This window comes from Amblyomma mixtum, chromosome 2 (genome assembly GCF_055824585.1).
Source record: "Amblyomma mixtum isolate Tamu chromosome 2, ASM5582458v1, whole genome shotgun sequence".
NCBI classification, from domain to species: domain Eukaryota; kingdom Metazoa; phylum Arthropoda; class Arachnida; order Ixodida; family Ixodidae; genus Amblyomma; species Amblyomma mixtum.
This window is the reverse complement of record NC_143013.1, coordinates 230,440,385-230,454,111: the sequence shown is the minus strand read 5'-3', so window position 1 is coordinate 230,454,111 and position 13,727 is coordinate 230,440,385. Positions and strand designations below refer to the sequence as shown.

General features: G+C 50.5%; 1 protein-coding gene and 5 non-coding genes across 7 annotated transcripts in view; all 6 read left to right on the top strand.

The window, feature by feature from the left end:
* The window catches only part of LOC149362885 (uncharacterized protein T19C3.4-like), a 38,423-nt gene that overhangs the window by 20,925 nt on the left and 3,771 nt on the right, over positions 1–13,727 (top strand). The gene's annotated exons all lie outside the window — the stretch shown is intronic.
* Positions 4,076–4,159, top strand: TRNAL-CAG (transfer RNA leucine (anticodon CAG)). The gene has a single exon. It is a non-coding gene; the product is annotated as a tRNA-Leu (tRNA).
* Positions 4,233–4,316, top strand: TRNAL-CAG (transfer RNA leucine (anticodon CAG)). Its single transcript has one exon. It is a non-coding gene; the product is annotated as a tRNA-Leu (tRNA).
* TRNAL-CAG (transfer RNA leucine (anticodon CAG)) lies at positions 4,391–4,474 on the top strand. The gene has a single exon. It is a non-coding gene; the product is annotated as a tRNA-Leu (tRNA).
* Positions 4,550–4,633, top strand: TRNAL-CAG (transfer RNA leucine (anticodon CAG)). Its single transcript has one exon. It is a non-coding gene; the product is annotated as a tRNA-Leu (tRNA).
* TRNAL-CAG (transfer RNA leucine (anticodon CAG)) lies at positions 8,581–8,664 on the top strand. The gene has a single exon. It is a non-coding gene; the product is annotated as a tRNA-Leu (tRNA).

Sequence of the window (13,727 nt, the reverse complement as noted above, 5' to 3'; positions counted from 1 at the left end):
TGTGTGTGTGTGTGTGTGTGTGCGTGTGTGTGTGTGTGCGTGCGTGTGTGTGTGTGTGTGTGTGTGTGTGTGTGTGTGTGTGTGTGTGTGTGTGTGTGTGTGTGTGTGTGTGTGTGTGTGTGTGTGTGTGTGTGTGTGTGTGTGTGTGTGTGTGTGTGTGTGTGTGTGTGTGTGTAGACATCACCCATGAAACTCATTGTATTATGCCATCATCAGCCTTCATTCGCACTTTCCTTTTCCTCCTCTTCCCTTTCCCCTCTGTGGAGTAGCAGGCCAGGGCCATGTTACCACCGGCCGACCTCTACACCTTTCCCTCATTAAAATTCCTTTCTCTCTCTCTCAAGACAGAGAGAACGGGCATTTCAGCGAGAAAGGTGCTTGTTTTTTTCCCTACTAAGATCTCATCCACGTAAAGAGGTATCGGAAACTTGACATTGCTGATTTATGTTACGAGCGTGGATGACAGAAATAATACCTAAATATCTGCATCAATAAGAATGAAAAGCACAACCACAACCACAGTTCGCTTTCATCGAGTGACAGAGATCTAACAGGAAGTCGGTTGTAGGACGTTTCGGCTTTTGTTTCTTTTTCACGGAAGAGGCGACTTCATTGAAAGCCTCACCTCTTTACGTCCTCCTTAGCTATTTTGAGATCGCATTATGCATACACTCGCACAGAGGTCAAAACTCTTGTTTGAAACGCCTGATGTGGGTGCCCTGGACGTGTTCCGGGCAACACATGCGACATCCAGCGGTAAGACCTGCTACGGAACGGGCTGAAAGCGAGCACGCGCATCTACACTGTCGGGATGGCATCGTCTTTTCTCGCCTTGCTCGTCGCCGCTGCTTCGACATCCACTTTCGCACTCCAGAGCGCACAGCTCGAGCATTCCATAGAACAATGTTCTGCCCTCTCTACAAGCCCCACAACCAGTATTTTAAGGCTATTAAAGGGGTTGTGAAAAGAAAATGAAGCTGCCCGGTTTTAATTTTTACTACTTCCATAAACATTAGACATGCTGATTCCGAAATATTTCGACTCAATATTGAGTCTGCATTTAATAAAGCCCGTTCGAAATCGCTGCCTTTTTGTGCTCATGAAACGACCATGCGCCGCCGTCGGGTGGAACACGCACTACTCGACTACGTCATTTTAAGATCTTCAGAAACGTACGGATATCTTCAACTTTCGTTTGCCCTAAAATAATAGCTTTATGAGAAATTCAGAAAGTGAAACAATGTTTTCCAATTATTTGCACGCGTAATTACACTCTGTTAAACTGCAGCGCGTGGTCATACATCAATCACTGACCTGGGACCAGTTTCGGTTTCGGTTCTGCTTCTCCATCCTCCTTGGCTTAAGTATCAGCGGCTCGATATAGCCTTGTTTACGTGAACCTATCTAGGCGGTGTTCCTTGACAGCGGTGGTTTGAGTCAGAGAATCGAGATGAGCAAGGTCAGCCCATCTCGACGACTCTCTGTTTACATGAACTCGATACAAACGAGTCAGCTATCGCGGCGCACATCGGCTCCGCGCTTCTCTTCTTTCCTGCAGAAAAATATATTCCAGAAGCGTGAAGAGGGTTAGGCATAATTTGCAGACGGGGCTGCGAGTCAACCCACCCCTTGCGATAGAGATAAAGACTCGAGTCCACGACCGGGTTCGGAGGTTCACGGTCGGGGCTCCCGCAGGCAGAGATGTCACGGGCTCTCGGCATGACTGCTACTTGCCGGGCGCGCGACGTGCCGTTGCGAGCGGCGTAACAACGACTGACAGCAGCTCGCCGCCTGCGCCCAACCGATGTCAATGACGGCCGCACGCGGCGCGTCGCACTCACAAGGGGCAGAATGCAAGCGCGCACAGCGCCAGCATCATATTGACGCGGGGGCGCGTTTCTCGGGGCCGGCCTGTCAGCCTGGATGCCGGCAGCCGGCGTCAGAAAAACACGCTAGTATTATTTGTTCACGCTCATAACAAGCCCTGGAATAGATGAATGCCAAAAATGAATCATTTTTGAGGATCTTTGGCTGATGCCGAGTTGCTGGCAGTATTTAATTCGGCGATACAAGCAAATTTCATCTCATGACCGCTTTATTTACTGCCTGGTCGCCGCTCGCATAGCTGGCATTTGCTAGCTCCGCTGGCGTCGCGAAAATTGAGCATATCTTTATTTCATTATGGGACAAGTTCACAGTTAAAGGGGTGACGAGAGTAGTACCTTTTACAGCGCTGACCAGTTCCGAAGCTCCCTCGCTCAGCTGCGGTATCGATAGTATCGATGCAAAACCAGATAGGCTTAGCGACGACCAGGGCTGCCGGCAAGCCTCGCAGTTCATCGCCCGGCGCGTCCGCAGGCGGCGTCGTTGCAGAAAGCTCGGCATGCTGCCACTGCTCGAACATCACAGGCAGCCTTTCTGATAGCATGGCTGTTTTGTCATTTCTGGTGCGAATGTAAAATACAGCGAGTCTGCAGGCCGGCCGGCAAGCTTGGATCCCGTCCGCTAGCGTCATAAAAATGAGCTAAAGATTTTTATTCACGTAAATAATAAACTGTGGGAGCAAGAAGTGTGGAAAATAGATCATTTTTGAGGATCGTTGAATAATGCCGAGTTGCTGGTAGAAGCAGCAACTGTAATACGAGCAAATTTCTTGCCACAGCGGCCGCTGCCCGGCCGTTGCGGTCCGGCTTGCGCGCCTGGCGTCCGCTATATAGCTCCGCTGCCGAGCGCACCGCAACAATGACCATATTTTTTGTTGTGAGACGATGCTGTTGACAATAAAGCGATGCCAAAAGCAGGCATTTTATTATAACCCAGGCTACTTCCGAAGCGCTGTCCACCGCGGCTTCGATGTGTGAAACAGGCCTAGCGACGACCAGGGCAGCCAGAGAGCAGTGCAGTTCGTCGCCCGGCGCGCCCGCGTCCAGCGCCGTTGCCGAAAGCGCGTTACGTGGGCAGGCATGCTTTGTCGCCGCCCGAGTACAGCCCGCAGTCTTTCTGATAACATCGCTATTTTGTCTTTTCTGGTGCGAACTTAAGTAGCCAAGCAGCGCGCAGGCGCTGGTGTGCGGTGGCAAAGTGTTACACCGGATGTGGCCCTGGCATGAGTCTAGCGGCGCAAAGATGCTTGCCGCTCCGTGTCCCTGCTTGCAGTAGGCGGCCGTTCGCAAGCGGCGACTGGTGCGGCGCGCCGGCCAAGTTTTCGCACATATGTCAGCTTGACAGCTAGCAGACTCCATTTTGAGCAGACGACAGTACCACATTCGAGTCAATATGCGTGCTGTAACCTCGGTCAACTATGGCTAAACAGGCCTCGCTAAGCCGCCATGTTGTGTTGACGACAGAAGCCTCTGATTGGCTTCTTAAAATGACGTTTGCTGTGAGTTGAGGGGGACGCGCGCTGGGAAACCGAAATTTAGTTTTTTTCGCTATTCAATCAACCCAGACGATGAAACGAACCATGGTATACTTTTGAATGAAGGGTCAGAATTCCAAATACACACGTCGTTCAAAATTTTCGGAAAACGTTTCACGACCCCTTTAAGAACCCTTCGTGGTCTAAATTAATCCGGAGCCCTCTACTACGGCGTCCCACATAGCCTACGTGTCGCTTTGGGACGTTAAACCCTATAATTTAATTGTACATACATAGTGGACGCTGCAAATATGCCCTCTGCTAGCACAAAGCTGTGTGCGATTGTTCGTGGTTGTTTTCTGTCAACGTCTTACAGTAGTACATGTGCAATTCAAACTAGTCCGATCCCAGCGTCATGTTGTTGTTGCGACCGAAAGAAGAAAATGAAATTGCACGGGCCTGCCGACTGGCTCGAGCTGAGCTGCCACGCTGCCACCTGCGGATAGAGAAGAGTAGAAAGATATGAGGGGAAAGATTGAAAGAACAGACGCGCGTCGCAACAACCGCGTCCGCCGAAGCGAAGACGCCAGCTGTAACAGATACCCCCCAGCGCCATGATGCTGTTTGCATCGTTTATAAGGTATTAAACGGTTTGCTGCAGCGCTATGAAAAAAAGGAAGGCTTCACCCTGCACCGATCTCAGTGCACCGGCGTTCTGTCAGGATGGCCGAGCGGTCCAAGGCGCTGCGTTCAGGTCGCAGTCCGGTCTTCCGGGCGTGGGTTCGAATCCCACTTCTGACATCACTCTTTTTTATGCCTGAAAGACCGAAAAAGAAGGCTTCACCCTGCACCGATCTCAGTGCATCGGCGTTCTGTCAGGATGGCCGAGCGGTCCAAGGCGCTGCGTTCAGGTCGCAGTCCGGTCTTCCGGGCGTGGGTTCGAATCCCACTTCTGACATCACTTCTTTTTTGTGCACGCAAGACCGGAAAAGAAGGCTTCACCCTGCACCGATCTCAACGCACCCTTGTTCTGTCAGGATGGCCGAGCGGTCCAAGGCGCTGCGTTCAGGTCGCAGTCCGGTCTTCCGGACGTGGGTTCGAATCCCACTTCTGACATGCACTTCTTTTTTGTGCACGCAAGACCGAAAAAGAAGGCTTCACCCTGCACCGATCTCAACGCACCCGTGTTCTGTCAGGATGGCCGAGCGGTCCAAGGCGCTGCGTTCAGGTCGCAGTCCGGTCTTCCGGGCGTGGGTTCGAATCCCACTTCTGACATCACTTCTTTTTTGTGCACGCAAGACCGGAAAAGAAGGCTTCACGATGCACCGATCTCAATGCACCAGCGTTCTGTCAGAGAGAATGCTCTTGCGAAGGAAATATTGGAAATTCAGTATGGTGATTGGACATACAGCGATGTGCCTGGTATTCTTGCTGCTTTTCTTCGACTATTATCGGAAGTTGTTTGGCAGTTGCGAAGATCCAAATCAGCGTTTCGATTACAGTTCCTTACTCGGAAACTTTCCTCGACTTGACGATGAGAAGTGTGCTATAGTGAAGGGGCCTATCACTTTGGATGAAATTCAATCAGTCATTTCTGCCCTGCAGAGCCAGAAATCTCCTGGGCCAGATGGTATTACTAGCGAATTCTATAAAACATTTTCGCCTTGCCTAGTGCCTGTTTTGATGGAAGTTTTCCAAGCATCTTATGATGTGGGTGTCCTGCCTCCCACTTTCTATTCTGGGCACACAATATTAATTCCCAAAAGCAAGGATACTAATCGGTTGAAAACTGTTGAGGGATATCGTCCAATTTCCCTCTGCAATGTTCATTACAAAAATTTTGCCAAGGTTCTTTGCAGTCGTCTGCAGCTCGTCATTATGGACTTGATAGGTTCGCATCAGGTCTGTGGTATTAGAGGCCGCAGTATTCAAACACATATCCATTATGCACGTTCAGTATTAGAGACAGTATCAGATGAGACAGGCCAGGTAGCTCTGATTCAAATTGACTTGGCGAAGGCGTTTGATAAAGTTCGGCACGATTTCTTGTTCGCGGTCTTGGAATATGCAAATATTGGTGACGTCTTGCTCAAAGGCATAAGGCTGTGCTATAAGAACTCCTATACAAGGGTAATTGTTAATCAGGAGCTAACGAAACCAATAGAACTAGAAGCATCTGTTCGTCAAGGATGTCCACTGTCTCCATTGTTGTTTGCTCTATATCTGGAACCCCTCTGTCTCAGTATAATTAACAGCGCAGCTATCCGCGGTTTCTCTCTGGCTAAATGTGAAGTTAAAGTTTTAGCCTACGCTGATGATGTCGACCTCTTGTGTTCTGATAAAAAGAGTGTACTTGAGGCTTTACACTTGACTAAACAGTTCTGCGATGTATCAGGCGCGGCTCTTAATTTAGAGAAATCCAAAGGCTTTTGGTTGGGTCATTGGGGAACTGCCAAGCCAGTTCGGTGGCATATGTTGGGACTGTAGCCCTCTTGAGTACCTAGGCGTTCCGCTGCACCAAGTTCGCAACAGTACAGCCTACTGGGATTCACAAATTGTAACTCTACGGCGGCAGACACAGGCTTGGGTGGGTAGGAACTCTCAGTGTTTGCGAGGGCACAGGTCTGTAACACATTTTTGTTTGCAAAGCTTGCGTATGTCCTTCAAGTCCTGCATTGTGCGAGGAGGAATGTGCAAGCAATACACAGAATATTTGCAACATTCGTGTGGCGCTCTCAATGGGAGCCCATGAGGCGTGACAACTTAATTGTTCCTTCCCTTAGAGGGTGGTGGAGTGGGCCTTGTTCACCTGTTCGTGCATCAACTTGTTTCCCGTTTTTTCTTTTTCAAATCGGCAAACCACCCGTTTCTGGTAGCTGTGCTCGTTAGGCGGCTTAGTTTTCATTTACTTATTCGCACCGACTGTGCAGGCTCGTGAGGGGACTTTATGGGGACTCCTTAAGGAGGTAGCTGACACTTTCAATTTCCTCACTGTGCGCTTCTCTTTAGATTACCTCTATAGCCTCTCGAGAAAACAGATGACCCAGGCTCTCACTGAGTCTTTGTTCCCTACACCATTGTATCGGCATCCTTATCTGGGGTCTTTGGACATCAGTGTTCTAAAGCGTGTTAGGCGGATGTGCATTCAGGCAGCCGCTAAAACGTTCTTTTTCAAACTACACACAGCGACGCTGCCTGTCAAGACATTTCTTAATGACAAGGAGATGTTTGTACCCTGGAATGTGAATTGCCGTCTGTGTAACGTGCCTGAGACAATTGATCATTGCTTCATCCTGTGCCTGATGCCATGTTCTTTTGGGACATACTACAACGAACTCTTAAGAAGGACATTGAAATTACACCATACACTATTAGATTTCTGCCTGTTGGCAAAAACTCTGTTGTGCCTTATGATCTGTTTGTGTTGATGGGACTATTCAGTCTTTGGAAAAGCCGTATGATGGACAGACATGCCGAGCCACCAAGATCGTCCAAATCTGTGTTTCGTGAACAGTGTGCTTTGGTATGATCTGCAAAACTCCATAGATATCTACATAGAGGAAACGAAGGTTCCGGAAGTATCGAAAGTTAAGATCCTCGGCATGTGGATCCAAAGCAACCGTCGTATTGATCACACGATCAGACAGCTAGCAAATACCACAGCACAGATCACCAGGATGATTGCAAGAATTTCCAACAGAAGAAGAGGTATGAAGGAGGAAGACACATGTAGGCTAGTACAGGCCCTCGTGGTCAGTAGGATCTTATACGGCGTCCCCTACCAAACACCGCTCGAGCAAGAAAAGGAGCAGATAGAGGCAATTCTTAGAAAAGCATACAAATGCGCTCTCGGACTGCCGGTCAACACTTCGACGGAGAAATTCCTTAAACTGGGCATAAACAACACAGTACAAGAACATATCGAGGCCCACCTTCTCGCGCATAAAACAAGACTGATGCTGTCCGCAACGGGCCGAAACACGCTGCGGTTGCTCGGCATGAGGGACGCTTTGAAAGAAATCAATAGCACAGAGAGCGTTCCAAATGAAATCAGGAGGATCATTGAGATCAGCCCGATTCCTAAAAACATGCATCCCGATATACATAAGGCGAGAAGAAAGGCAAGATCTGAATTCCACGAAAGAAGCTTCGCCGGGGCAAAAGACGTATTATACGTTGACGCAACAACATACAGACACCGATACGGCTCGGTAGCCAGCGGGGTGGATCACCAGCTCAGGGAAATCAACTGCGCTTCGATAAAAACCAACAACATCCTCGAGGCTGAGGAAGCAGCAATTGCACTCGCCATCACCCAGCAGAGTGACGAGCCCCATGCACACATCATTACAGACTCGCAAGAGGCGTGCAGAAGATACAGCAGTGGACGCATATCCACTGCAGCCATTCACATACTCAAGGCGAGGACGATCACTTTTACGAGATGCTTCATCACGTGGACACCAGGCCATGAGGCTGTCAAAGGGAACCAATGTGCGGACGCCAATGCCCGAGGATACGCCAACCGGGAGGCGCGCACCGAAGGGGAACTGGACGCAGTCACTAGACGGTATAGAGCCATCTTAGAACACCAACGAGCCCTCCGTAGGGCCTACCCTCCTCCCCACAAAGACCTTAGTAGAGAGCAGTCGGTTGCCTGGAGACAACTGCAGACTAATACATACCCCAATCTGAGTTTACTCAGCAAAATTTATCCTTCCACATATGCCAACAAATGCCCGCTATGCGGTGAACACCCAACGCTTTACCACGTTACATGGGCCTTTCAGAAAATGCAGGCAGTGCCGATAAACAACACACCAACACCGGAGCAGTGGGAGGCTGCGCTGTCCAGCTCGAAGCCTGAAGAGCAGCTCAAGCTGATCGACAGGGCTTGCAAGACTGCAAAGGCCGCTGGGGCCCTGGACTGAGGGCTCCACCTACTCTTCGATAAAGAACACTTGTTGTACAATAAAGTTTTTCATTCATTCATTGGTGAGGAGTGTATATGCTGCGCGCGAAGAACCTCCAAGCTGGCTGCCGTGCCTAGATGCATGTGTGTGCCTCCCTGAATTTTGATGTTTTGATGGGGATGCAGTGTTGAGTTAGGGCTATGGCGGGCTCCTATTAAGCAGCCTGATAACTTGAGACGCGAACCAGTTTGATTGAAGTTTTCCCCCTTTTTACGGAAGTTCTTCCATGTAATAAAGAAAAAAAAATCTGTCAGGACGGCCGAGCGGTCCAAGGCGCTGCGTTCAGGTCGCAGTCCGGTCTTCCGGGCGTGGGTTCGAATCCCACTTCTGACATTACTTTTTTTTATGCCCGAAAGACCAAAAAAATGTCTGCCTTTCCCGTAACCGAGAGTAGAGTAAACATGAAATGTTTACGGGCGTAACGCGGCCGCATAATCATGGCGTTGTCGGCAGGGGCGAGCAGTCTTTTGCTGTGGCGTATCACTTGCAAAGCGATCACTTTCCGCAAGACGCTTACCTCTCCTTTCATCAGGCTCCATTGCTGTGACGGTGGCGGCATTGAAATGCAGGACGATGCAGAAGCGTACGCGGACACGACGAGACGCAGGCCTGACAAGAATGTATATGCAGCGCGTTCAAAACTGTCTAAAGTGCGTAGAGGAGGAGGAGGAAACCTTTTATTTCTATTTACAGCGAGAGGTCGATGGGGCGAGCCGGAAAGGCCCGCCCCTTACAAACACTAGGAGGGATCCCTAGTGCGGGATCCCTGTAGCTTCCGCAGCGGCCCGGGCTCTAGTTACCAGTGCCTGTTGGGCTTGGAGTTCGGAGCATCCGCGCAGGGCAGCTTCCCAGTCCTCAGTGGGGTGGGTAGGCATGATTGGAAGGGCATGCCCACACCATGTGGTAGGTGTCCGAAAACTCCTCCTCACAATGCGGGCACGCGCCCGAGAAAGAAGAATTGAAGTGCTTAAGTACTGCCTGGCAGTATTGGTATAGAGGCGGAGAAGCCAGCGCTCCTCCCCCCTGGTGAGGCCTTTACAGGAAAGGGGATAGAGGCCACGAAAGGTTTGATAAAGAGAAGTGATCTCCCTAAAGGTGGTGGCCGGATTGAAATTGAATTCTGGATCTGGCTGCGGATGAGGCGATGCCCGGTGAGTAAGCGCGCGGGCGGCAGCGTCGGCTGCCTCGTTCCCCTCAGGACCCGCATGAGCCGGAGCCCACACGATGGTACGATGGGTCGGAAACCCTGTGTATTTGCATGCGTGGAGGATTTTGAAAGCATGGTCTGGAATATACGCTAGCTCAATATTGCGGCAGGCGCCCCAGGAGTCCGTGATGATGACTCCGGACTGGCGAAAGCGTTTTCCGCACCACTTTGCCTATGTGACACTGGTGACGTCACCACTAGATTACGTCACATATAATTGATGACGAAGTAAGTACAAATTACTAATTAATGACTAATTACTGATTCGTGACTAAGCACTAATTAACTGCTAATTAATGACGCTTAAGCTTCGCCTTTAGGAGTGGAACGCGACAGCGTGTTGTAGCGCTGCCAGGCAGTCCACGGAACGCCACCACCCGTTCGGCGCGATGCGTTGCCCTTTAACTCGACGCTTTTTGAGGAAAGAAAATGGCGCAGTAATTCTCTGTCATCTCGGTGGACACCCGAACCGCACCGTAAAGGAAGGAACGCCACCTCCCGTTCGGCGCGATGCCTTGCCCTTTGAACGCAACGCTTTTTGAGGAAAGGAAGTTGGAGCAGTAATTCTCTGTCATATCGGTGGGCACCCGAACCTCACCGTACAGGAAGGGAGGAACGCCACCACCCGTTCGGCACGAAGCTACCGGCGCTTGCATGCCGGTCCTGAAGGAGGGCTTAGAGAGTCTCGTTAAAGCTCGTACGGTGCCCGGATGCTCTCTTTTCAGCTCCCGGATGTGTGGAATCCAGTGCCCGGATGAGTGGAATTCAGTGCCCGGATGTTGGCTCTCGGTCTCGGCGTGACGTCACCACACTGCTGACAACGGGAGCTAAAAGCATTTTATGCTTTAAAAAATGGGTTTTGAGAAAATGGAAGGCGCAGTAACTATCTCACTTCTCGGTGGACACCTCAACCGCGCCGTGAGGAAATGGGTGGAAAAAATTATGGCTGAGGCTTAGTTAAGCCTAGTCAGATGCGAAGCATATTGGTGGCTAGGCTTGGTAATGCATGGCTTTCCTTGGTTTTGGTCATTTTAATACAACCACTAGAAGCCTTCGTCGTGGGGGAAGACAACGGCATGGCTACAGCGGAACGCCGACTAACCCCGAGACGCGCGTTGGGTGAGCGCCTGGATTGCCACGGAAGCCGCGTCTGCCTGCCCGGTGGAGCGAGCATTTCACCTACACCGAGTGTGAACGCGCGTTCGAAATGCGTGGGAATGCCGCTCGAGGACATTCCGGCGTCTGTGCGATGGCATCGTCACGACGACGTCACGGTGTCACGTGGCGTGACGGCTAGGGGTCCCACGGCGACGGCGCGAGGTGGAGGCCGCCTCTCTCATCCGATGTCACGTGGTGTGACGTCACGGTGTCACGTGGTGTCACGTCACGTTGTCACGTGGTGTGACGTCACGGTGTCACGTGGTGTGACGTCTAGGGGTCCCACGCCGACGGCGTGAGTTGTAGCTCTAGCAATATGCTTCGCATAAAACTATTTCAGAGTCAGTCGGAGAGTCGCAGGACTTTGTCCTCTTCCCCCCGCTAGGCGTCAGCCGTAACTCCTTGAGACTCGGCGGCAGCCAAAGCTTAATTGACGATCTTCTTTGGAGAGTCTAGTGTGCGTGTGCTCTCTTTATAGCGTGGGCATGTCCAAATCATGCGCACCATGGCCGTGAGGAAAGGATCCCCAGCTAGTTGGAATTATTCCAGAGCTTTCCACTAGGACACCTCTTTCTCTGTTTCTTTTTTTCACTCCCACTTTCCTCCCCTCACGGCGCGGGTGAGGCGTCTGCAGAGTACGAAATGCAAAAGGCGCCCCATGTGTTGTCCGATGTCAGTGCACATTTAAAGATCCGCACGTGGTCGAAATTATCCTGGAGACCTCTCTACCGCACCTCTTTCTCTTTTTCTTCTTTCACTCCCACCTTCCTCCTTTCCCTTACGGTGCGGTTCGGGTGTCCACCGCGATATGTGAGTTACTGTGTCATTTCCTTTCATAAAATCTGTCTCAATATACCGGCGGACACCTGAACCGCGCCGTAAGGGAAGGGAGGAAGGTAGGAGTGAAAGAAGAGCGAGAGAAAGAGGTGCCGTAGTGGAGGTCTCCGGAATAATTTCGACCACCTGGGGATCTTTAACGTGCACTGACATCGCGCAGCGCACGGGCGCCTCTTGCGTTCCGCCTCCATCGAAACGCGGCCGCCGCGGTCGGGTTCGAACACGGGTACTCCGGCTCGGTAGACAGTTTTCCTTTCATGAAAATCGATTTTCCGTATCGGTGATTACGAGTGCTCGGCTGCTGAGCCCGAGTACGCGGGTTCAATCACGGCCGCGTTTCGAGGAGGCAAAATGCCGTGCTCTATGCGATATCAGGGCATGCTTAAAGGCACCCAGAAACCATTTCGATATCATTTTGATTTGAGGGACTCAAAGCTTGGCAAGGTTTTTAGTCGGCAATGGTGGCGCGGTTGTGCCCACCGACAAAGTGAACCAGTTATGCATCTTTCCTTTTCTCAAAACCGAGAGGGTTTAGCCCGCGAATGAGAGACTTGGAAATTAGTTGAAAGCCCTTTATTGGGTAAGGAAGGCACATGGCCGTGGTGGTGGGAGGTATGTTTGGATCAGCCCGTAAGGGACCGATCCTCAGGGACCGATCGTCAGGCTCTGATCAGGCAGGGAGCCGTATTTTTCAAATGTCATTTGAAGATCAGAGTCAGTTGCTAGAAGGGAGCGGTAGTTCAGATGGAGGATGGGATCTCGGAACACCCGGTGCGAAGCCAGGGCACTCCCCACCGGAGGTGGGGTATGCTGCCGCGCGTTAGCATCTTGCGGTGAGGTAATTATTACCTCTGTGTAGCGACGCCAGCGAGCCAGAATACGGGGCCCATACGCCGCATGGGCGAGGAGCTTATTCAAAAAGACCGCCTGACATCGGGTGAAAGGGGTCTTGCGCGCAAAAATAGTGAGGCGGGCGTGGCCACCTACATTCGACGCTGACTGAGGCTCAGGACAAGTGAAGGGGTGTATTGGCCGCCCAAAGTGAATTAAGGATGAGGCAAGGGGGGTGGTGAGGTAAATAGACTGGCTTATTTGCTTGGTGCAAGCCGGCCCAGATTCGCTGAGAAAAGCGTTATCATCTGGAATGGAATCATCTATCCAAGTTTCAACTAATACCAAATGTGAAGAGCGAATTGATTTCGTGAGTGAAGAAAGGACGAAGTTGATTGGAAGCAACACACTTCTGACGTTTGTGAACAAGAAATTAGTACTATTCTTTGGACTGGGATGCACATTCAGCGAAGATGACGAAGTCACTGAGTTATCTGTGGAAACCGGCCAATCTATGGCGGGATGACTAACCGGCGCAGCTCGACTGCCCGCGGCATCCCACGTATAAATATAACTACTGATATGCAGTTTATCTGAAGCCAGGCGCGCTAGCTACTTTCTTTAATCACTCGAAAGAGCTGAAGAAGCTGAGGGCGTTTATCACGAACAACTTGCGAACAGTCACGTCCGATACTCAAATCTTTGTTCTTTATAACTTGTGACCTTTATAAGATGACCTCATAAGTTCAAGAATTTCGTTATAATGCGCCATGTGCTGTAGCAGTGGAAATCGCTGACACCAAGCTGATACGACAGAAGTCAAGCAGAAGTCGCTCTGACTCTGACGAGGAGAAACACGCCCGCTTCGAAGGGACTCCGTCAATTGCAACGACAGTTCCAGCACCAGTTTGGCGCCACCATATACTTGGGTACAGCCACAGGTCTGTTTGTTCCATCGTTAAAAATTTCTTACTGGAATCTCAGCGACTATATAGCATTGCTAAATTTTACAATGTTACCCTTTAGGCCTCCTTTTTTTTTGCAGTTCGAATGTTCTACTTGAATTAGATCTCCCCACTGTTACCCTCCTGCGTGCGTTTGCCCTTTTTTTTGGCCACGTAAATATAGAGCTGAATACCGACCACCCACATACCCAACAATTCTGCATAAAAGTATTTTTGAACAGGGACCAGTTTATGAACGCAGTTTTTTTTTCTCACATACTGTAAGATTTCACTTTAAAAGTAAATATATACGCAGACCTCCCGTCATCGGGCTTTCATTTTATTGGTGTTAACGCGTTAACTCTTCTCCTGTCATCAAAAGCGTACCCCTGTGGTGTTCTATGGCCGTCTTAACAGCT